This window comes from Oncorhynchus mykiss, unplaced genomic scaffold, assembly GCF_013265735.2.
Source record: "Oncorhynchus mykiss isolate Arlee unplaced genomic scaffold, USDA_OmykA_1.1 un_scaffold_304, whole genome shotgun sequence".
NCBI lineage: Eukaryota > Metazoa > Chordata > Actinopteri > Salmoniformes > Salmonidae > Oncorhynchus > Oncorhynchus mykiss.
In genome coordinates this window covers 170,001-191,652 of record NW_023493753.1, presented here as the reverse complement: position 1 = coordinate 191,652, position 21,652 = coordinate 170,001, and the positions used below count along the sequence as shown (strand labels likewise).

Genomic DNA, 21,652 nt, shown 5'->3' with positions numbered 1-21,652 from the left:
GACCTGACTTCAGCTTAGACGTGGGGCCAGTGGCGCAATGGATAACGTGTCTGACTACGGATCAGAAGATTCTAGGTTCGACTCCTGGCTGGCTCTATACTTAATTTAATTGATTGAAATCAAGCCGGCATTGATACTGTATACTCTTCAGTGCTTCTGGCTGTTCTCACTTCAAACTCATTTTAGACTGATTTCATCTGGACATTCCCCAACATCTCAGAGAAAAAAAGATGTAGCTTTTAATCCAAAAGGCATAATGTCAACATTTAAAGATTTGTCTGTGATGTGTATTTTAGTATTTTAAGTATGTGTCTTCCCATATGGTCTAGCGGTTAGGATTCCTGGTTTTCACCCAGGTGGCCTGGGTTCAACTCCCGGTATGGGAAAGAATATCTTGTTGTTTGGGATGCACTTGTGTAACAACAGATACTGCATTTTAACTGGCAGCAGTTTCACACAACACAACAATATTCCCTCAGCAACAGGAAATGTGACATGTTATGTAGATTCAAATTATACAAGGCATTTTAAACGTTGAATACACTTCATTGCTGCATTTCTTGCTCTGCAGTAAAATTCATGCAACAACAGGAGGATCAAATTAAGATTTGCATCTGTAACAGAAATCCCAAGGAACCTTGTCGGTGACAGAAGCTATGACTGTGTACACTGGCCTAGGTGTGTCCTGACTTCAGCTTGGCTGTGCGGCCAGTGGCGCAATGGATAACGTGTCTGATAACAGGTCAGAAGATTGAATATTTGACTCCTGTTTGGCTCAAAACTAGATTTATTTGACCAAAATCAAGCTGGGAAAAATACTGTATACTTTTCATTGTGTCTGGCAGTTCTCGATTCAAACACATTTTAGACTGATTTTATATGGGACTTTTCTCCAACATCGCTGAGAAAAAGATGGAGCTTGTAATTACAACAAGCATCATTTCAACGTTTATGGATTTGTCTGTGATGTTTTTTTAAAGTAACTGTCTTCCCATATGGTCTGGCTTTTAGGATTTCTGGTTTTCGCCCGGGTTGAACTCCCAGTATGGGAAAGAACATCTTGTCATTTGGGATGCACTTGTGTAAGAACAGATACCACATTTTAACTGGCAGCAGAATCACACAACACAACAATATTCCCTCAGCAACAGCAAATGTGACATGTTTTGTAGATTCATAATTTACAAGACTTTTTAAACATTGAATACACTTCAAGTTTGCATTTCTTGCTCTTCAGTAAAATTCATGCAACAACAGGAGGATCAAATTAAGATATGCATCTGAAACAGAAAACCAAGGAACCTTGTTGTTGACAGACACAATGACTGTGTACACTGGTCTAGCTGTGACCTGACTTCAGCTTAGACGTGGGGCCAGTGGCGCAATGGATAACGTGTCTGACTACGGATCAGAAGATTCTAGGTTCAACTCCTGGCTGGCTCGATACTTAATTTAATTTATTGAAATCAAGCCGGGATTGATACTGTATACTTTTCAGTGCTTCTGGCTGTTCTCACTTCAAACTCATTTTAGACTGATTTCATCTGGACATTCCCCAACATCTCAGAGAAAAAAAGATGTAGCTTTTAATCCAAAAGGCATAATGTCAACATTTAAAGATTTGTCTGTGATGTGTATTTTAAGTATGTGTCTTCCCATATGGTCTAGCGGTTAGGATTCCTGGTTTTCACCCAGGTGGCCCGGGTTCAACTCCCGGTATGGGAAAGAATATCTTGTTGTTTGGGATGCACTTGTGTAACAACAGATACTGCATTTTAACTGGCAGCAGTTTCACACAACACAACAATATTCCCTCAGCAACAGGAAATGTGACATGTTATGTAGATTCAAATTATACAAGGCATTTTAAACGTTGAATACACTTCATTGCTGCATTTCTTGCTCTGCAGTAAAATTCATGCAACAACAGGAGGATCAAATTAAGATTTGCATCTGTAACAGAAATCCCAAGGAACCTTGTCGGTGACAGAAGCTATGACTGTGTACACTGGCCTAGGTGTGTCCTGACTTCAGCTTGGCTGTGCGGCCAGTGGCGCAATGGATAACGTGTCTGATAACAGGTCAGAAGATTGAATATTTGACTCCTGTTTGGCTCAAAACTAGATTTATTTGACCAAAATCAAGCTGGGAAAAATACTGTATACTTTTCATTGTGTCTGGCAGTTCTCGATTCAAACACATTTTAGACTGATTTTATATGGGACTTTTCTCCAACATCGCTGAGAAAAAGATGGAGCTTGTAATTACAACAAGCATCATTTCAACGTTTATGGATTTGTCTGTGATGTTTTTTTAAAGTAACTGTCTTCCCATATGGTCTGGCTTTTAGGATTTCTGGTTTTCGCCCGGGTTGAACTCCCTGTATGGGAAAGAACATCTTGTCATTTGGGATGCACTTGTGTAAGAACAGATACCACATTTTAACTGGCAGCAGAATCACACAACACAACAATATTCCCTCAGCAACAGCAAATGTGACATGTTTTGTAGATTCATAATTTACAAGACTTTTTAAACATTGAATACACTTCAAGTTTGCATTTCTTGCTCTTCAGTAAAATTCATGCAACAACAGGAGGATCAAATTAAGATATGCATCTGAAACAGAAAACCAAGGAACCTTGTTGTTGACAGACACAATGACTGTGTACACTGGTCTAGCTGTGACCTGACTTCAGCTTAGAAGTGGGGCCAGTGGCGCAATGGATAACGTGTCTGACTACGGATCAGAAGATTCTAGGTTCGACTCCTGGCTGGCTTGATACTTAATTTAATTTATTGAAATCAAGCCGGGATTGATACTGTATACTTTTCAGTGCTTCTGGCTGTTCTCACTTCAAACTCATTTTAGACTGATTTCATCTGGACATTCCCCAACATCTCAGAGAAAAAAAGATGTAGCTTTTAATCCAAAAGGCATAATGTCAACATTTAAAGATTTGTCTGTGATGTGTATTTTAAGTATGTGTCTTCCCATATGGTCTAGCGGTTAGGATTCCTGGTTTTCACCCAGGTGGCCCGGGTTCAACTCCCGGTATGGGAAAGAATATCTTGTTGTTTGGGATGCACTTGTGTAACAACAGATACTGCATTTTAACTGGCAGCAGTTTCACACAACACAACAATATTCCCTCAGCAACAGGAAATGTGACATGTTATGTAGATTCAAATTATACAAGGCATTTTAAACGTTGAATACACTTCATTGCTGCATTTCTTGCTCTGCAGTAAAATTCATGCAACAACAGGAGGATCAAATTAAGATTTGCATCTGTAACAGAAATCCCAAGGAACCTTGTCGGTGACAGAAGCTATGACTGTGTACACTGGCCTAGGTGTGTCCTGACTTCAGCTTGGCTGTGCGGCCAGTGGCGCAATGGATAACGTGTCTGATAACAGGTCAGAAGATTGAATATTTGACTCCTGTTTGGCTCAAAACTAGATTTATTTGACCAAAATCAAGCTGGGAAAAATACTGTATACTTTTCATTGTGTCTGGCAGTTCTCGATTCAAACACATTTTAGACTGATTTTATATGGGACTTTTCTCCAACATCGCTGAGAAAAAGATGGAGCTTGTAATTACAACAAGCATCATTTCAACGTTTATGGATTTGTCTGTGATGTTTTTTTAAAGTAACTGTCTTCCCATATGGTCTGGCTTTTAGGATTTCTGGTTTTCGCCCGGGTTGAACTCCCTGTATGGGAAAGAACATCTTGTCATTTGGGATGCACTTGTGTAAGAACAGATACCACATTTTAACTGGCAGCAGAATCACACAACACAACAATATTCCCTCAGCAACAGCAAATGTGACATGTTTTGTAGATTCATAATTTACAAGACTTTTTAAACATTGAATACACTTCAAGTTTGCATTTCTTGCTCTTCAGTAAAATTCATGCAACAACAGGAGGATCAAATTAAGATATGCATCTGAAACAGAAAACCAAGGAACCTTGTTGTTGACAGACACAATGACTGTGTACACTGGTCTAGCTGTGACCTGACTTCAGCTTAGACGTGGGGCCAGTGGCGCAATGGATAACGTGTCTGACTACGGATCAGAAGATTCTAGGTTCGACTCCTGGCTGGCTCGATATTTAATTGATTGAAATCAAGCCGGGATTGATACTGTATACTTTTCAGTGCTTCTGGCTGTTCTCACTTCAAACTCATTTTAGACTGATTTCATCTGGACATTCCCCAACATCTCAGAGAAAAAAAGATGTAGCTTTTAATCCAAAAGGCATAATGTCAACATTTAAAGATTTGTCTGTGATGTGTATTTTAAGTATGTGTCTTCCCATATGGTCTAGCGGTTAGGATTCCTGGTTTTCACCCAGGTGGCCCGGGTTCAACTCCCGGTATGGGAAAGAATATCTTGTTGTTTGGGATGCACTTGTGTAACAACAGATACTGCATTTTAACTGGCAGCAGTTTCACACAACACAACAATATTCCCTCAGCAACAGGAAATGTGACATGTTATGTAGATTCAAATTATACAAGGCATTTTAAACGTTGAATACACTTCATTGCTGCATTTCTTGCTCTGCAGTAAAATTCATGCAACAACAGGAGGATCAAATTAAGATTTGCATCTGTAACAGAAATCCCAAGGAACCTTGTCGGTGACAGAAGCTATGACTGTGTACACTGGCCTAGGTGTGTCCTGACTTCAGCTTGGCTGTGCGGCCAGTGGCGCAATGGATAACGTGTCTGATAACAGGTCAGAAGATTGAATATTTGACTCCTGTTTGGCTCAAAACTAGATTTATTTGACCAAAATCAAGCTGGGAAAAATACTGTATACTTTTCATTGTGTCTGGCAGTTCTCGATTCAAACACATTTTAGACTGATTTTATATGGGACTTTTCTCCAACATCGCTGAGAAAAAGATGGAGCTTGTAATTACAACAAGCATCATTTCAACGTTTATGGATTTGTCTGTGATGTTTTTTTAAAGTAATTGTCTTCCCATATGGTCTGGCTTTTAGGATTTCTGGTTTTCGCCCGGGTTGAACTCCCAGTATGGGAAAGAACATCTTGTCATTTGGGATGCACTTGTGTAAGAACAGATACCACATTTTAACTGGCAGCAGAATCACACAACACAACAATATTCCCTCAGCAACAGCAAATGTGACATGTTTTGTAGATTCATAATTTACAAGACTTTTTAAACATTGAATACACTTCAAGTTTGCATTTCTTGCTCTTCAGTAAAATTCATGCAACAACAGGAGGATCAAATTAAGATATGCATCTGAAACAGAAAACCAAGGAACCTTGTTGTTGACAGACACAATGACTGTGTACACTGGTCTAGCTGTGACCTGACTTCAGCTTAGACGTGGGGCCAGTGGCGCAATGGATAACGTGTCTGACTACGGATCAGAAGATTCTAGGTTCGACTCCTGGCTGGTTCGATACTTAATTTAATTTATTGAAATCAAGCCCGGGATTGATACTGTATACTTTTCAGTGCTTCTGGCTGTTCTCACTTCAAACTCATTTTAGACTGATTTCATCTGGACATTCCCCAACATCTCAGAGAAAAAAAGATGTAGCTTTTAATCCAACAGGCATAATGTCAACATTTAAAGATTTGTCTGTGATGTGTATATTAAGTATGTGTCTTCCCATATGGTCTAGCGGTTAGGATTCCTGGTTTTCACCCAGGTGGCCCGGGTTCAACTCCCGGTATGGGAAAGAATATCTTGTTGTTTGGGATGCACTTGTGTAACAACAGATACTGCATTTTAACTGGCAGCAGTTTCACACAACACAACAATATTCCCTCAGCAACAGGAAATGTGACATGTTATGTAGATTCAAATTATACAAGGCATTTTAAACGTTGAATACACTTCATTGCTGCATTTCTTGCTCTGCAGTAAAATTCATGCAACAACAGGAGGATCAAATTAAGATTTGCATCTGTAACAGAAATCCCAAGGAACCTTGTCGGTGACAGAAGCTATGACTGTGTACACTGGCCTAGGTGTGTCCTGACTTCAGCTTGGCTGTGCGGCCAGTGGCGCAATGGATAACGTGTCTGATAACAGGTCAGAAGATTGAATATTTGACTCCTGTTTGGCTCAAAACTAGATTTATTTGACCAAAATCAAGCTGGGAAAAATACTGTATACTTTTCATTGTGTCTGGCAGTTCTCGATTCAAACACATTTTAGACTGATTTTATATGGGACTTTTCTCCAACATCGCTGAGAAAAAGATGGAGCTTGTAATTACAACAAGCATCATTTCAACGTTTATGGATTTGTCTGTGATGTTTTTTTAAAGTAACTGTCTTCCCATATGGTCTGGCTTTTAGGATTCCTGGTTTTCGCCCGGGTTGAACTCCCAGTATGGGAAAGAACATCTTGTCATTTGGGATGCACTTGTGTAAGAACAGATACCACATTTTAACTGGCAGCAGAATCACACAACACAACAATATTCCCTCAGCAACAGCAAATGTGACATGTTTTGTAGATTCATAATTTACAAGACTTTTTAAACATTGAATACACTTCAAGTTTGCATTTCTTGCTCTTCAGTAAAATTCATGCAACAACAGGAGGATCAAATTAAGATATGCATCTGAAACAGAAAACCAAGGAACCTTGTTGTTGACAGACACAATGACTGTGTACACTGGTCTAGCTGTGACTTGACTTCAGCTTAGACGTGGGGCCAGTGGCGCAATGGATAACGTGTCTGACTACGGATCAGAAGATTCTAGCTTCGACTCCTGGCTGGTTTGATACTTAATTTAATTTATTGAAATCAAGCCCGGGATTGATACTGTATACTTTTCAGTGCTTCTGGCTGTTCTCACTTCAAACTCATTTTAGACTGATTTCATCTGGACATTCCCCAACATCTCAGAGAAAAAAAGATGTAGCTTTTAATCCAACAGGCATAATGTCAACATTTAAAGATTTGTCTGTGATGTGTATTTTAAGTATGTGTCTTCCCATATGGTCTAGCGGTTAGGATTCCTGGTTTTCACCCAGGTGGCCCGGGTTCAACTCCCGGTATGGGAAAGAATATCTTGTTGTTTGGGATGCACTTGTGTAACAACAGATACTGCATTTTAACTGGCAGCAGTTTCACACAACACAACAATATTCCCTCAGCAACAGGAAATGTGACATGTTATGTAGATTCAAATTATACAAGGCATTTTAAACGTTGAATACACTTCATTGCTGCATTTCTTGCTCTGCAGTAAAATTCATGCAACAACAGGAGGATCAAATTAAGATTTGCATCTGTAACAGAAATCCCAAGGAACCTTGTCGGTGACAGAAGCTATGACTGTGTACACTGGCCTAGGTGTGTCCTGACTTCAGCTTGGCTGTGCGGCCAGTGGCGCAATGGATAACGTGTCTGATAACAGGTCAGAAGATTGAATATTTGACTCCTGTTTGGCTCAAAACTAGATTTATTTGACCAAAATCAAGCTGGGAAAAATACTGTATACTTTTCATTGTGTCTGGCAGTTCTCGATTCAAACACATTTTAGACTGATTTTATATGGGACTTTTCTCCAACATCGCTGAGAAAAAGATGGAGCTTGTAATTACAACAAGCATCATTTCAACGTTTATGGATTTGTCTGTGATGTTTTTTTAAAGTAACTGTCTTCCCATATGGTCTGGCTTTTAGGATTCCTGGTTTTCGCCCGGGTTGAACTCCCAGTATGGGAAAGAACATCTTGTCATTTGGGATGCACTTGTGTAAGAACAGATACCACATTTTAACTGGCAGCAGAATCACACAACACAACAATATTCCCTCAGCAACAGCAAATGTGACATGTTTTGTAGATTCATAATTTACAAGACTTTTTAAACATTGAATACACTTCAAGTTTGCATTTCTTGCTCTTCAGTAAAATTCATGCAACAACAGGAGGATCAAATTAAGATATGCATCTGAAACAGAAAACCAAGGAACCTTGTTGTTGACAGACACAATGACTGTGTACACTGGTCTAGCTGTGACTTGACTTCAGCTTAGATGTGGGGCCAGTGGCGCAATGGATAACGTGTCTGACTACGGATCAGAAGATTCTAGGTTCGACTCCTGGCTGGTTCGATACTTAATTTAATTTATTGAAATCAAGCCGGGATTGATACTGTATACTTTTCAGTGCTTCTGGCTGTTCTCACTTCAAACTCATTTTAGACTGATTTCATCTGGACATTCCCCAACATCTCAGAGAAAAAAAGATGTAGCTTTTAATCCAACAGGCATAATGTCAACATTTAAAGATTTGTCTGTGATGTGTATTTTAAGTATGTGTCTTCCCATATGGTCTAGCGGTTAGGATTCCTGGTTTTCACCCAGGTGGCCCGGGTTCAACTCCCGGTATGGGAAAGAATATCTTGTTGTTTGGGATGCACTTGTGTAACAACAGATACTGCATTTTAACTGGCAGCAGTTTCACACAACACAACAATATTCCCTCAGCAACAGGAAATGTGACATGTTATGTAGATTCGAATTATACAAGGCATTTTAAACGTTGAATACACTTCATTGCTGCATTTCTTGCTCTGCAGTAAAATTCATGCAACAACAGGAGGATCAAATTAAGATTTGCATCTGTAACAGAAATCCCAAGGAACCTTGTCGGTGACAGAAGCTATGACTGTGTACACTGGCCTAGGTGTGTCCTGACTTCAGCTTGGCTGTGCGGCCAGTGGCGCAATGGATAACGTGTCTGATAACAGGTCAGAAGATTGAATATTTGACTCCTGTTTGGCTCAAAACTAGATTTATTTGACCAAAATCAAGCTGGGAAAAATACTGTATACTTTTCATTGTGTCTGGCAGTTCTCGATTCAAACACATTTTAGACTGATTTTATATGGGACTTTTCTCCAACATCGCTGAGAAAAAGATGGAGCTTGTAATTACAACAAGCATCATTTCAACGTTTATGGATTTGTCTGTGATGTTTTTTTAAAGTAATTGTCTTCCCATATGGTCTGGCTTTTAGGATTTCTGGTTTTCGCCCGGGTTGAACTCCCAGTATGGGAAAGAACATCTTGTCATTTGGGATGCACTTGTGTAAGAACAGATACCACATTTTAACTGGCAGCAGAATCACACAACACAACAATATTCCCTCAGCAACAGCAAATGTGACATGTTTTGTAGATTCATAATTTACAAGACTTTTTAAACATTGAATACACTTCAAGTTTGCATTTCTTGCTCTTCAGTAAAATTCATGCAACAACAGGAGGATCAAATTAAGATATGCATCTGAAACAGAAAACCAAGGAACCTTGTTGTTGACAGACACAATGACTGTGTACACTGGTCTAGCTGTGACCTGACTTCAGCTTAGACGTGGGGCCAGTGGCGCAATGGATAACGTGTCTGACTACGGATCAGAAGATTCTAGGTTCGACTCCTGGCTGGTTCGATACTTAATTTAATTTATTGAAATCAAGCCCGGGATTGATACTGTATACTTTTCAGTGCTTCTGGCTGTTCTCACTTCAAACTCATTTTAGACTGATTTCATCTGGACATTCCCCAACATCTCAGAGAAAAAAAGATGTAGCTTTTAATCCAACAGGCATAATGTCAACATTTAAAGATTTGTCTGTGATGTGTATATTAAGTATGTGTCTTCCCATATGGTCTAGCGGTTAGGATTCCTGGTTTTCACCCAGGTGGCCCGGGTTCAACTCCCGGTATGGGAAAGAATATCTTGTTGTTTGGGATGCACTTGTGTAACAACAGATACTGCATTTTAACTGGCAGCAGTTTCACACAACACAACAATATTCCCTCAGCAACAGGAAATGTGACATGTTATGTAGATTCAAATTATACAAGGCATTTTAAACGTTGAATACACTTCATTGCTGCATTTCTTGCTCTGCAGTAAAATTCATGCAACAACAGGAGGATCAAATTAAGATTTGCATCTGTAACAGAAATCCCAAGGAACCTTGTCGGTGACAGAAGCTATGACTGTGTACACTGGCCTAGGTGTGTCCTGACTTCAGCTTGGCTGTGCGGCCAGTGGCGCAATGGATAACGTGTCTGATAACAGGTCAGAAGATTGAATATTTGACTCCTGTTTGGCTCAAAACTAGATTTATTTGACCAAAATCAAGCTGGGAAAAATACTGTATACTTTTCATTGTGTCTGGCAGTTCTCGATTCAAACACATTTTAGACTGATTTTATATGGGACTTTTCTCCAACATCGCTGAGAAAAAGATGGAGCTTGTAATTACAACAAGCATCATTTCAACGTTTATGGATTTGTCTGTGATGTTTTTTTAAAGTAACTGTCTTCCCATATGGTCTGGCTTTTAGGATTCCTGGTTTTCGCCCGGGTTGAACTCCCAGTATGGGAAAGAACATCTTGTCATTTGGGATGCACTTGTGTAAGAACAGATACCACATTTTAACTGGCAGCATAATCACACAACACAACAATATTCCCTCAGCAACAGCAAATGTGACATGTTTTGTAGATTCATAATTTACAAGACTTTTTAAACATTGAATACACTTCAAGTTTGCATTTCTTGCTCTTCAGTAAAATTCATGCAACAACAGGAGGATCAAATTAAGATATGCATCTGAAACAGAAAACCAAGGAACCTTGTTGTTGACAGACACAATGACTGTGTACACTGGTCTAGCTGTGACTTGACTTCAGCTTAGACGTGGGGCCAGTGGCGCAATGGATAACGTGTCTGACTACGGATCAGAAGATTCTAGCTTCGACTCCTGGCTGGTTTGATACTTAATTTAATTTATTGAAATCAAGCCCGGGATTGATACTGTATACTTTTCAGTGCTTCTGGCTGTTCTCACTTCAAACTCATTTTAGACTGATTTCATCTGGACATTCCCCAACATCTCAGAGAAAAAAAGATGTAGCTTTTAATCCAACAGGCATAATGTCAACATTTAAAGATTTGTCTGTGATGTGTATTTTAAGTATGTGTCTTCCCATATGGTCTAGCGGTTAGGATTCCTGGTTTTCACCCAGGTGGCCCGGGTTCAACTCCCGGTATGGGAAAGAATATCTTGTTGTTTGGGATGCACTTGTGTAACAACAGATACTGCATTTTAACTGGCAGCAGTTTCACACAACACAACAATATTCCCTCAGCAACAGGAAATGTGACATGTTATGTAGATTCAAATTATACAAGGCATTTTAAACGTTGAATACACTTCATTGCTGCATTTCTTGCTCTGCAGTAAAATTCATGCAACAACAGGAGGATCAAATTAAGATTTGCATCTGTAACAGAAATCCCAAGGAACCTTGTCGGTGACAGAAGCTATGACTGTGTACACTGGCCTAGGTGTGTCCTGACTTCAGCTTGGCTGTGCGGCCAGTGGCGCAATGGATAACGTGTCTGATAACAGGTCAGAAGATTGAATATTTGACTCCTGTTTGGCTCAAAACTAGATTTATTTGACCAAAATCAAGCTGGGAAAAATACTGTATACTTTTCATTGTGTCTGGCAGTTCTCGATTCAAACACATTTTAGACTGATTTTATATGGGACTTTTCTCCAACATCGCTGAGAAAAAGATGGAGCTTGTAATTACAACAAGCATCATTTCAACGTTTATGGATTTGTCTGTGATGTTTTTTTAAAGTAACTGTCTTCCCATATGGTCTGGCTTTTAGGATTCCTGGTTTTCGCCCGGGTTGAACTCCCAGTATGGGAAAGAACATCTTGTCATTTGGGATGCACTTGTGTAAGAACAGATACCACATTTTAACTGGCAGCAGAATCACACAACACAACAATATTCCCTCAGCAACAGCAAATGTGACATGTTTTGTAGATTCATAATTTACAAGACTTTTTAAACATTGAATACACTTCAAGTTTGCATTTCTTGCTCTGCAGTAAAATTCATGCAACAACAGGAGGATCAAATTAAGATATGCATCTGAAACAGAAAACCAAGGAACCTTGTTGTTGACAGACACAATGACTGTGTACACTGGTCTAGCTGTGACTTGACTTCAGCTTAGACGTGGGGCCAGTGGCGCAATGGATAACGTGTCTGACTACGGATCAGAAGATTCTAGGTTCGACTCCTGGCTGGTTCGATACTTAATTTAATTTATTGAAATCAAGCCGGGATTGATACTGTATACTTTTCAGTGCTTCTGGCTGTTCTCACTTCAAACTCATTTTAGACTGATTTCATCTGGACATTCCCCAACATCTCAGAGAAAAAAAGATGTAGCTTTTAATCCAACAGGCATAATGTCAACATTTAAAGATTTGTCTGTGATGTGTATTTTAAGTATGTGTCTTCCCATATGGTCTAGCGGTTAGGATTCCTGGTTTTCACCCAGGTGGCCCGGGTTCAACTCCCGGTATGGGAAAGAATATCTTGTTGTTTGGGATGCACTTGTGTAACAACAGATACTGCATTTTAACTGGCAGCAGTTTCACACAACACAACAATATTCCCTCAGCAACAGGAAATGTGACATGTTATGTAGATTCGAATTATACAAGGCATTTTAAACGTTGAATACACTTCATGGCTGCATTTCTTGCTCTGCAGTAAAATCCATGCAACAACAGGAGGATCAAATTAAGATTTGCATCTTTCCAGAAATCCCAAGGAACCTTGTCGGTGACAGAAGCTATGACTGTGTACATTGGCCTAGGTGTGTCCTGACTTCAGCTTGGCTGTGCGGCCAGTGGCGCAATGGATAACGTGTCTGATAACAGGTCAGAAGATTGAATATTTGACTCCTGTTTGGCTCAAAACTATATTTATTTGACCAAAATCAAGCTGGGAAAAATACTGTATACTTTTCATTGTGTCTGGCAGTTCTCGATTCAAACACATTTTAGACTGATTTTATATGGGACTTTTCTCCAACATCTCAGAGAAAAAGATGGAGCTTGTAATTACAACAAGCATCATTTCAACGTTTATGGATTTGTCTGTGATGTTTTTTTTAAGTAACTGTCTTCCCATATGGTCTGGCGTTTAGGATTCCTGGTTTTCGCCCGGGTTGAATTCCCAGTATGGGAAAGAACATCTTGTCATTTGGGATGCACTTGTGTAAGAACAGATACCACATTTTAACTGGCAGCAGAATCACACAACACAACAATATTCCCTCAGCAACAGCAAATGTGACATGTTTTGTAGATTCATAATTTACAAGACTTTTTAAACATTGAATACACTTCAAGTTTGCATTTCTTGCTCTGCAGTAAAATTCATGCAACAACAGGAGGATCAAATTAAGATTTGCATCTGTAACAGAAATCCCAAGGAACCTTGTCGGTGACAGAAGCTATGACTGTGTACACTGGCCTAGGTGTGTCCTGACTTCAGCTTGGCTGTGCGGCCAGTGGCGCAATGGATAACGTGTCTGATAACAGGTCAGAAGATTGAATATTTGACTCCTGTTTGGCTCAAAACTAGATTTATTTGACCAAAATCAAGCTGGGAAAAATACTGTATACTTTTCATTGTGTCTTGCAGTTCTCGATTCAAACACATTTTAGACTGATTTTATATGGGACTTTTCTCCAACATCTCTGAGAAAAAGATGGAGCTTGTAATTACAACAAGCATAATTTCAACGTTTATGGATTTGTCTGTGATGTTTTTTTAAAGTAACTGTCTTCCCATATGGTCTGGCTTTTAGGATTCCTGTTTTTCGCCCGGGTTCAACTCCCAGTATGGGAAAGAACATCTTGTCATTTGGGATGCACTTGTGTAAGAACAGATACCACATTTTAACTGGCAGCAGAATCACACAACACAACAATATTCCCTCAGCAACAGAAAATGTGACATGTTTTGTAGATTCATAATTTACAAGACTTTTTAAACATTGAATACACTTCAAGTTTGCATTTCTTGCTCTGCAGTAAAATTCATGCAACAACAGGAGGATCAAATTAAGATATGCATCTGAAACAGAAAACCAAGGAACCTTGTTGTTGACAGACACAATGACTGTGTACACTGGTCTAGCTGTGACCTGACTTCAGCTTAGACGTGGGGCCAGTGGCGCAATGGATAACGTGTCTGACTACGGATCAGAAGATTCTAGGTTCGACTCCTGGCTGGCTCGATACTTAATTTAATTGATTGAAATCAAGCCGGGATTGATACTGTATACTTTTCAGTGCTTCTGGCAGTTCTCGATTCAAACACATTTTAGACTGATTTTATATGGGACTTTTCTCCAACATCGCTGAGAAAAAGATGGAGCTTGTAATTACAACAAGCATCATTTCAACGTTTATGGATTTGTCTGTGATGTTTTTTTAAAGTAACTGTCTTCCCATATGGTCTGGCTTTTAGGATTTCTGGTTTTCGCCCGGGTTGAACTCCCTGTATGGGAAAGAACATCTTGTCATTTGGGATGCACTTGTGTAAGAACAGATACCACATTTTAACTGGCAGCAGAATCACACAACACAACAATATTCCCTCAGCAACAGCAAATGTGACATGTTTTGTAGATTCATAATTTACAAGACTTTTTAAACATTGAATACACTTCAAGTTTGCATTTCTTGCTCTTCAGTAAAATTCATGCAACAACAGGAGGATCAAATTAAGATATGCATCTGAAACAGAAAACCAAGGAACCTTGTTGTTGACAGACACAATGACTGTGTACACTGGTCTAGCTGTGACCTGACTTCAGCTTAGACGTGGGGCCAGTGGCGCAATGGATAACGTGTCTGACTACGGATCAGAAGATTCTAGGTTCGACTCCTGGCTGACTCGATATTTAATTGATTGAAATCAAGCCGGGATTGATACTGTATACTTTTCAGTGCTTCTGGCTGTTCTCACTTCAAACTCATTTTAGACTGATTTCATCTGGACATTCCCCAACATCTCAGAGAAAAAAAGATGTAGCTTTTAATCCAAAAGGCATAATGTCAACATTTAAAGATTTGTCTGTGATGTGTATTTTAAGTATGTGTCTTCCCATATGGTCTAGCGGTTAGGATTCCTGGTTTTCACCCAGGTGGCCTGGGTTCAACTCCCGGTATGGGAAAGAATATCTTGTTGTTTGGGATGCACTTGTGTAACAACAGATACTGCATTTTAACTGGCAGCAGTTTCACACAACACAACAATATTCCCTCAGCAACAGGAAATGTGACATGTTATGTAGATTCAAATTATACAAGGCATTTTAAACGTTGAATACACTTCATTGCTGCATTTCTTGCTCTGCAGTAAAATTCATGCAACAACAGGAGGATCAAATTAAGATTTGCATCTGTAACAGAAATCCCAAGGAACCTTGTCGGTGACAGAAGCTATGACTGTGTACACTGGCCTAGGTGTGTCCTGACTTCAGCTTGGCTGTGCGGCCAGTGGCGCAATGGATAACGTGTCTGATAACAGGTCAGAAGATTTAATATTTGACTCCTGTTTGGCTCAAAACTAGATTTATTTGACCAAAATCAAGCTGGGAAAAATACTGTATACTTTTCATTGTGTCTGGCAGTTCTCGATTCAAACACATTTTAGACTGATTTTATATGGGACTTTTCTCCAACATCGCTGAGAAAAAGATGGAGCTTGTAATTACAACAAGCATCATTTCAACGTTTATGGATTTGTCTGTGATGTTTTTTTAAAGTAATTGTCTTCCCATATGGTCTGGCTTTTAGGATTTCTGGTTTTCGCCCGGGTTGAACTCCCAGTATGGGAAAGAACATCTTGTCATTTGGGATGCACTTGTGTAAGAACAGATACCACATTTTAACTGGCAGCAGAATCACACAACACAACAATATTCCCTCAGCAACAGCAAATGTGACATGTTTTGTAGATTCATAATTTACAAGACTTTTTAAACATTGAATACACTTCAAGTTTGCATTTCTTGCTCTTCAGTAAAATTCATGCAACAACAGGAGGATCAAATTAAGATATGCATCTGAAACAGAAAACCAAGGAACCTTGTTGTTGACAGACACAATGACTGTGTACACTGGTCTAGCTGTGACCTGACTTCAGCTTAGACGTGGGGCCAGTGGCGCAATGGATAACGTGTCTGACTACGGATCAGAAGATTCTAGGTTCGACTCCTGGCTGACTCGATATTTAATTGATTGAAATCAAGCCGGGATTGATACTGTATACTTTTCAGTGCTTCTGGCTGTTCTCACTTCAAACTCATTTTAGACTGATTTCATCTGGACATTCCCCAACATCTCAGAGAAAAAAAGATGTAGCTTTTAATCCAAAAGGCATAATGTCAACATTTAAAGATTTGTCTGTGATGTGTATTTTAAGTATGTGTCTTCCCATATGGTCTAGCGGTTAGGATTCCTGGTTTTCACCCAGGTGGCCCGGGTTCAACTCCCGGTATGGGAAAGAATATCTTGTTGTTTGGGATGCACTTGTGTAACAACAGATACTGCATTTTAACTGGCAGCAGTTTCACACAACACAACAATATTCCCTCAGCAACAGGAAATGTGACATGTTATGTAGATTCAAATTATACAAGGCATTTTAAACGTTGAATACACTTCATTGCTGCATTTCTTGCTCTGCAGTAAAATTCATGCAACAACAGGAGGATCAAATTAAGATTTGCATCTGTAACAGAAATCCCAAGGAACCTTGTCGGTGACAGAAGCTATGACTGTGTACACTGGCCTAGGTGTGTCCTGACTTCAGCTTGGCTGTGCGGCCAGTGGCGCAATGGATAACGTGTCTGATAACAGGTCAGAAGATTGAATATTTGACTCCTGTTTGGCTCAAAACTAGATTTATTTGACCAAAATCAAGCTGGGAAAAATACTGTATACTTTTCATTGTGTCTGGCAGTTCTCGATTCAAACACATTTTAGACTGATTTTATATGGGACTTTTCTCCAACATCGCTGAGAAAAAGATGGAGCTTGTAATTACAACAAGCATCATTTCAACGTTTATGGATTTGTCTGTGATGTTTTTTTAAAGTAATTGTCTTCCCATATGGTCTGGCTTTTAGGATTTCTGGTTTTCGCCCAGGTTGAACTCCCAGTATGGGAAAGAACATCTTGTCATTTGGGATGCACTTGTGTAAGAACAGATACCACATTTTAACTGGCAGCAGAATCACACAACACAACAATATTCCCTCAGCAACAGCAAATGTGACATGTTTTGTAGATTCATAATTTACAAGACTTTTTAAACATTGAATACACTTCAAGTTTGCATTTCTTGCTCTTCAGTAAAATTCATGCAACAACAGGAGGATCAAATTAAGATATGCATCTGAAACAGAAAACCAAGGAACCTTGTTGTTGACAGACACAATGACTGTGTACACTGGTCTAGCTGTGACCTGACTTCAGCTTAGACGTGGGGCCAGTGGCGCAATGGATAACGTGTCTGACTACGGATCAGAAGATTCTAGGTTCGACTCCTGGCTGGCTCGATACTTAATTTAATTGATTGAAATCAAGCCGGGATTGATACTGTATACTTTTCAGTGCTTCTGGCTGTTCTCACTTCAAACTCATTTTAGACTGATTTCATCTGGACATTCCCCAACATCTCAGAGAAAAAAAGATGTAGCTTTTAATCCAAAAGGCATAATGTCAACATTTAAAGATTTGTCTGTGATGTGTATTTTAAGTATGTGTCTTCCCATATGGTCTAGCGGTTAGGATTCCTGGTTTTCACCCAGGTGGCCCGGGTTCAACTCCCGGTATGGGAAAGAATATCTTGTTGTTTGGGATGCACTTGTGTAACAACAGATACTGCATTTTAACTGGCAGCAGTTTCACACAACACAACAATATTCCCTCAGCAACAGGAAATGTGACATGTTATGTAGATTCAAATTATACAAGGCATTTTAAACGTTGAATACACTTCATTGCTGCATTTCTTGCTCTGCAGTAAAATTCATGCAACAACAGGAGGATCAAATTAAGATTTGCATCTGTAACAGAAATCCCAAGGAACCTTGTCGGTGACAGAAGCTATGACTGTGTACACTGGCCTAGGTGTGTCCTGACTTCAGCTTGGCTGTGCGGCCAGTGGCGCAATGGATAACGTGTCTGATAACAGGTCAGAAGATTGAATATTTGACTCCTGTTTGGCTCAAAACTAGATTTATTTGACCAAAATCAAGCTGGGAAAAATACTGTATACTTTTCATTGTGTCTGGCAGTTCTCGATTCAAACACATTTTAGACTGATTTTATATGGGACTTTTCTCCAACATCTCTGAGAAAAAGATGGAGCTTGTAATTACAACAAGCATCATTTCAACGTTTATGGATTTGTCTGTGATGTTTTTTTAAAGTAACTGTCTTCCCATATGGTCTGGCTTTTAGGATTCCTGGTTTTCGCCCGGGTTGAACTCCCAGTATGGGAAAGAACATCTTGTCATTTGGGATGCACTTGTGTAAGAACAGATACCACATTTTAACTGGCAGCAGAATCACACAACACAACAATATTCCCTCAATAACAGCAAATGTGACATGTTTTGTAGATTCATAATTTACAAGACTTTTTAAACATTGAATACACTTCAAGTTTGCATTTCTTGCTCTGCAGTAAAATTCATGCAACAACAGGAGGATCAAATTAAGATATGCATCTGAAACAGAAAACCAAGGAACCTTGTTGTTGACAGACGCAATGACTGTGTACACTGGTCTAGCTGTGACCTGACTTCAGCTTAGACGTGGGGCCAGTGGCGCAATGGATAACATGTCTGAATACGGATCAGAAGATTCTAGGTTCGACTCCTTGCTGCCTCGATACTTAATTTTAATTGATTGAAATCAAGCCGGGATTGATACTGTATACTTTTCAGTGCTTCTGGCTGTTCTCACTTCAAACTCATTTTAGACTGATTTCATCTGGACATTCCCCAACATCTCAGAGAAAAAAAAGATGTAGCTTTTAATTCAACAGGCATAATGTCAACATTTAAAGATTTGTCTGTGATGTGTATTTTAAGTATGTGTCTTCCCATATGGTCTAGCGGTTAGGATTCCTGGTTTTCACCCAGGTGGCCCGGGTTCAACTCCTGGTATGGGAAAGAAAAGCTTGTCGTTTAGGATGCACTTGTGTAACAACAGATACTGGTAGCAGTTTCACACAACACAACAATATTCCCTCAGCAACAGGAAATGTGACATGTTATGTAGATTCAAATTATACAAGGCTTTTTAAACGTTGAATACACTTCATGGCTGCATTTCTTGCTCTGCAGTAAAATTCATGCAACAACAGGAGGATCAAATTAAGATTTGCATCTGTAACAGAAATCCCAAGGAACCTTGTCGGTGACAGAAGCTATGACTGTGTACACTGGCCTAGGTGTGTCCTGACTTCAGCTTGGCTGTGCGGCCAGTGGCGCAATGGATAACGTGTCTGATAACAGGTCAGAAGATTGAATATTTGACTCCTGTTTGGCTCAAAACTAGATTTATTTGACCAAAATCAAGCTGGGAAAAATACTGTGTACTTTTCATTGTGTCTGGCAGTTCTCGATTCAAACACATTTTAGACTGATTTTATATGGGACTTTTCTCCAACATCTCTGAGAAAAAGATGGAGCTTGTAATACAACAAGCATAATTTCAACGTTTATGGATTTGTCTGTGATGTTTTTTTAAGTAACTGTCTTCCCATATGGTCTGGCTTTTAGGATTCCTGGTTTTCGCCCGGGTTGAACTCCCAGTATGGGAAAGAACATCTTGTCATTTGGGATGCACTTGTGTAAGAACAGATACCACATTTTAACTGGCAGCAGAATCACACAACACAACAATATTCCCTCAGCAACAGCAAATGTGACATGTTTTGTAGATTCATAATTTACAAGACTTTTTAAACATTGAATACACTTCAAGTTTGCATTTCTTGCTCTTCAGTAAAATTCATGCAACAACAGGAGGATCAAATTAAGATATGCATCTGAAACAGAAAACCAAGGAACCTTTTTGTTGACAGACACAATGACTGTGTACACTAGTCTAGCTGTGACCTGACTTCAGCTTAGACGTGGGGCCAGTGGCGCAGTGGATAACGTGTCTGACTACGGATCAGAAGATTATATGTTCGACTCCTGGCTGGCTTGATACTTAATTTAATTGATTGAAATCAAGCCGGCATTGATACTGTATACTCTTCAGTGCTTCTGGCTGTTCTCACTTCAAACTCATTTTAGACTGATTTCATCTGGACATTCCCCAACATCTCAGAGAAAAAAAGATGTAGCTTTTAATCCAAAAGGCATAATGTCAACATTTAAAGATTTGTCTGTGATGTGTATTTTAAGTATGTGTCTTCCCATATGGTCTAGCGGTTAGGATTCCTGGTTTTCACCCAGGTGGCCCGGGTTCAACTCCCGGTATGGGAAAGAATATCTTGTTGTTTGGGATGCACTTGTGTAACAACAGATACTGCATTTTAACTGGCAGCAGTTTCACACAACACAACAATATTCCCTCAGCAACAGGAAATGTGACATGTTATGTAGATTCAAATTATACAAGGCATTTTAAACGTTGAATACACTTCATTGCTGCATTTCTTGCTCTGCAGTAAAATTCATGCAACAACAGGAGGATCAAATTAAGATTTGCATCTGTAACAGAAATCCCAAGGAACCTTGTCGGTGACAGAAGCTATGACTGTGTACACTGGCCTAGGTGTGTCCTGACTTCAGCTTGGCTGTGCGGCCAGTGGCGCAATGGATAACGTGTCTGATAACAGGTCAGAAGATTGAATATTTGACTCCTGTTTGGCTCAAAACTAGATTTATTTGACCAAAATCAAGCTGGGAAAAATACTGTATACTTTTCATTGTGTCTGGCAGTTCTCGATTCAAACACATTTTAGACTGATTTTATATGGGACTTTTCTCCAACATCGCTGAGAAAAAGATGGAGCTTGTAATTACAACAAGCATCATTTCAACGTTTATGGATTTGTCTGTGATGTTTTTTTAAAGTAATTGTCTTCCCATATGGTCTGGCTTTTAGTATTTCTGGTTTTCGCCCGGGTTGAACTCCCAGTATGGGAAAGAACATCTTGTCATTTGGGATGCACTTGTGTAAGAACAGATACTACATTTTAACTGGCAGCAGAATCACACAACACAACAATATTCCCTCAGCAACAGCAAATGTGACATGTTTTGTAGATTCATAATTTACAAGACTTTTTAAACATTGAATACACTTCAAGTTTGCATTTCTTGCTCTTCAGTAAAATTCATGCAACAACAGGAGGATCAAATTAAGATATGCATCTGAAACAGAAAACCAAGGAACCTTGTTGTTGACAGACACAATGACTGTGTACACTGGTCTAGCTGTGACCTGACTTCAGCTTAGACGTGGGGCCAGTGGCGCAATGGATAACGTGTCTGACTACGGATCAGAAGATTCTAGGTTCGACTCATGGCTGGCTCGATACTTAATTTAATTGATTGAAATCAAGCCGGGATTGATACTGTATACTTTTCAGTGCTTCTGGCATGTTCTCTACTTCAAACATCATTTTAGACTGATTTTCATCTGGACATTTCTCCAACATCTCTAGAGAAAAAGATGTAGCTTGTAATTAC

General features: G+C 39.4%; 27 non-coding genes across 27 annotated transcripts; all 27 read left to right on the top strand.

The window, feature by feature from the left end:
- Positions 1–23: 23 nt before the first annotated feature.
- Positions 24–96, top strand: trnar-acg. Its single transcript has one exon. It is a non-coding gene; the product is annotated as a tRNA-Arg (tRNA).
- Positions 97–314: 218 nt separating this feature from the next.
- On the top strand, positions 315–386 carry trnae-uuc. The gene has a single exon. It is a non-coding gene; the product is annotated as a tRNA-Glu (tRNA).
- A 984-nt stretch (positions 387–1,370) lies between these two features.
- trnar-acg lies at positions 1,371–1,443 on the top strand. Its single transcript has one exon. It is a non-coding gene; the product is annotated as a tRNA-Arg (tRNA).
- A 210-nt stretch (positions 1,444–1,653) lies between these two features.
- On the top strand, positions 1,654–1,725 carry trnae-uuc. Its single transcript has one exon. It is a non-coding gene; the product is annotated as a tRNA-Glu (tRNA).
- Positions 1,726–2,709: 984 nt separating this feature from the next.
- trnar-acg lies at positions 2,710–2,782 on the top strand. Its single transcript has one exon. It is a non-coding gene; the product is annotated as a tRNA-Arg (tRNA).
- A 210-nt stretch (positions 2,783–2,992) lies between these two features.
- trnae-uuc lies at positions 2,993–3,064 on the top strand. The gene has a single exon. It is a non-coding gene; the product is annotated as a tRNA-Glu (tRNA).
- Positions 3,065–4,048: 984 nt separating this feature from the next.
- On the top strand, positions 4,049–4,121 carry trnar-acg. Its single transcript has one exon. It is a non-coding gene; the product is annotated as a tRNA-Arg (tRNA).
- Positions 4,122–4,326: 205 nt separating this feature from the next.
- On the top strand, positions 4,327–4,398 carry trnae-uuc. The gene has a single exon. It is a non-coding gene; the product is annotated as a tRNA-Glu (tRNA).
- Positions 4,399–5,382: 984 nt separating this feature from the next.
- Positions 5,383–5,455, top strand: trnar-acg. Its single transcript has one exon. It is a non-coding gene; the product is annotated as a tRNA-Arg (tRNA).
- A 211-nt stretch (positions 5,456–5,666) lies between these two features.
- trnae-uuc lies at positions 5,667–5,738 on the top strand. The gene has a single exon. It is a non-coding gene; the product is annotated as a tRNA-Glu (tRNA).
- Positions 5,739–7,006: 1,268 nt separating this feature from the next.
- Positions 7,007–7,078, top strand: trnae-uuc. The gene has a single exon. It is a non-coding gene; the product is annotated as a tRNA-Glu (tRNA).
- A 984-nt stretch (positions 7,079–8,062) lies between these two features.
- trnar-acg lies at positions 8,063–8,135 on the top strand. The gene has a single exon. It is a non-coding gene; the product is annotated as a tRNA-Arg (tRNA).
- Positions 8,136–8,345: 210 nt separating this feature from the next.
- trnae-uuc lies at positions 8,346–8,417 on the top strand. The gene has a single exon. It is a non-coding gene; the product is annotated as a tRNA-Glu (tRNA).
- Positions 8,418–9,401: 984 nt separating this feature from the next.
- trnar-acg lies at positions 9,402–9,474 on the top strand. The gene has a single exon. It is a non-coding gene; the product is annotated as a tRNA-Arg (tRNA).
- Positions 9,475–9,685: 211 nt separating this feature from the next.
- trnae-uuc lies at positions 9,686–9,757 on the top strand. Its single transcript has one exon. It is a non-coding gene; the product is annotated as a tRNA-Glu (tRNA).
- Positions 9,758–11,025: 1,268 nt separating this feature from the next.
- Positions 11,026–11,097, top strand: trnae-uuc. Its single transcript has one exon. It is a non-coding gene; the product is annotated as a tRNA-Glu (tRNA).
- A 984-nt stretch (positions 11,098–12,081) lies between these two features.
- Positions 12,082–12,154, top strand: trnar-acg. The gene has a single exon. It is a non-coding gene; the product is annotated as a tRNA-Arg (tRNA).
- A 210-nt stretch (positions 12,155–12,364) lies between these two features.
- On the top strand, positions 12,365–12,436 carry trnae-uuc. The gene has a single exon. It is a non-coding gene; the product is annotated as a tRNA-Glu (tRNA).
- A 1,649-nt stretch (positions 12,437–14,085) lies between these two features.
- trnar-acg lies at positions 14,086–14,158 on the top strand. Its single transcript has one exon. It is a non-coding gene; the product is annotated as a tRNA-Arg (tRNA).
- A 592-nt stretch (positions 14,159–14,750) lies between these two features.
- Positions 14,751–14,823, top strand: trnar-acg. Its single transcript has one exon. It is a non-coding gene; the product is annotated as a tRNA-Arg (tRNA).
- Positions 14,824–15,028: 205 nt separating this feature from the next.
- Positions 15,029–15,100, top strand: trnae-uuc. Its single transcript has one exon. It is a non-coding gene; the product is annotated as a tRNA-Glu (tRNA).
- Positions 15,101–16,084: 984 nt separating this feature from the next.
- trnar-acg lies at positions 16,085–16,157 on the top strand. Its single transcript has one exon. It is a non-coding gene; the product is annotated as a tRNA-Arg (tRNA).
- Positions 16,158–16,362: 205 nt separating this feature from the next.
- On the top strand, positions 16,363–16,434 carry trnae-uuc. The gene has a single exon. It is a non-coding gene; the product is annotated as a tRNA-Glu (tRNA).
- Positions 16,435–17,418: 984 nt separating this feature from the next.
- Positions 17,419–17,491, top strand: trnar-acg. Its single transcript has one exon. It is a non-coding gene; the product is annotated as a tRNA-Arg (tRNA).
- A 210-nt stretch (positions 17,492–17,701) lies between these two features.
- Positions 17,702–17,773, top strand: trnae-uuc. The gene has a single exon. It is a non-coding gene; the product is annotated as a tRNA-Glu (tRNA).
- Positions 17,774–19,042: 1,269 nt separating this feature from the next.
- trnae-uuc lies at positions 19,043–19,114 on the top strand. Its single transcript has one exon. It is a non-coding gene; the product is annotated as a tRNA-Glu (tRNA).
- Positions 19,115–20,368: 1,254 nt separating this feature from the next.
- On the top strand, positions 20,369–20,440 carry trnae-uuc. The gene has a single exon. It is a non-coding gene; the product is annotated as a tRNA-Glu (tRNA).
- The last annotated feature ends 1,212 nt before the right edge of the window (positions 20,441–21,652 follow it).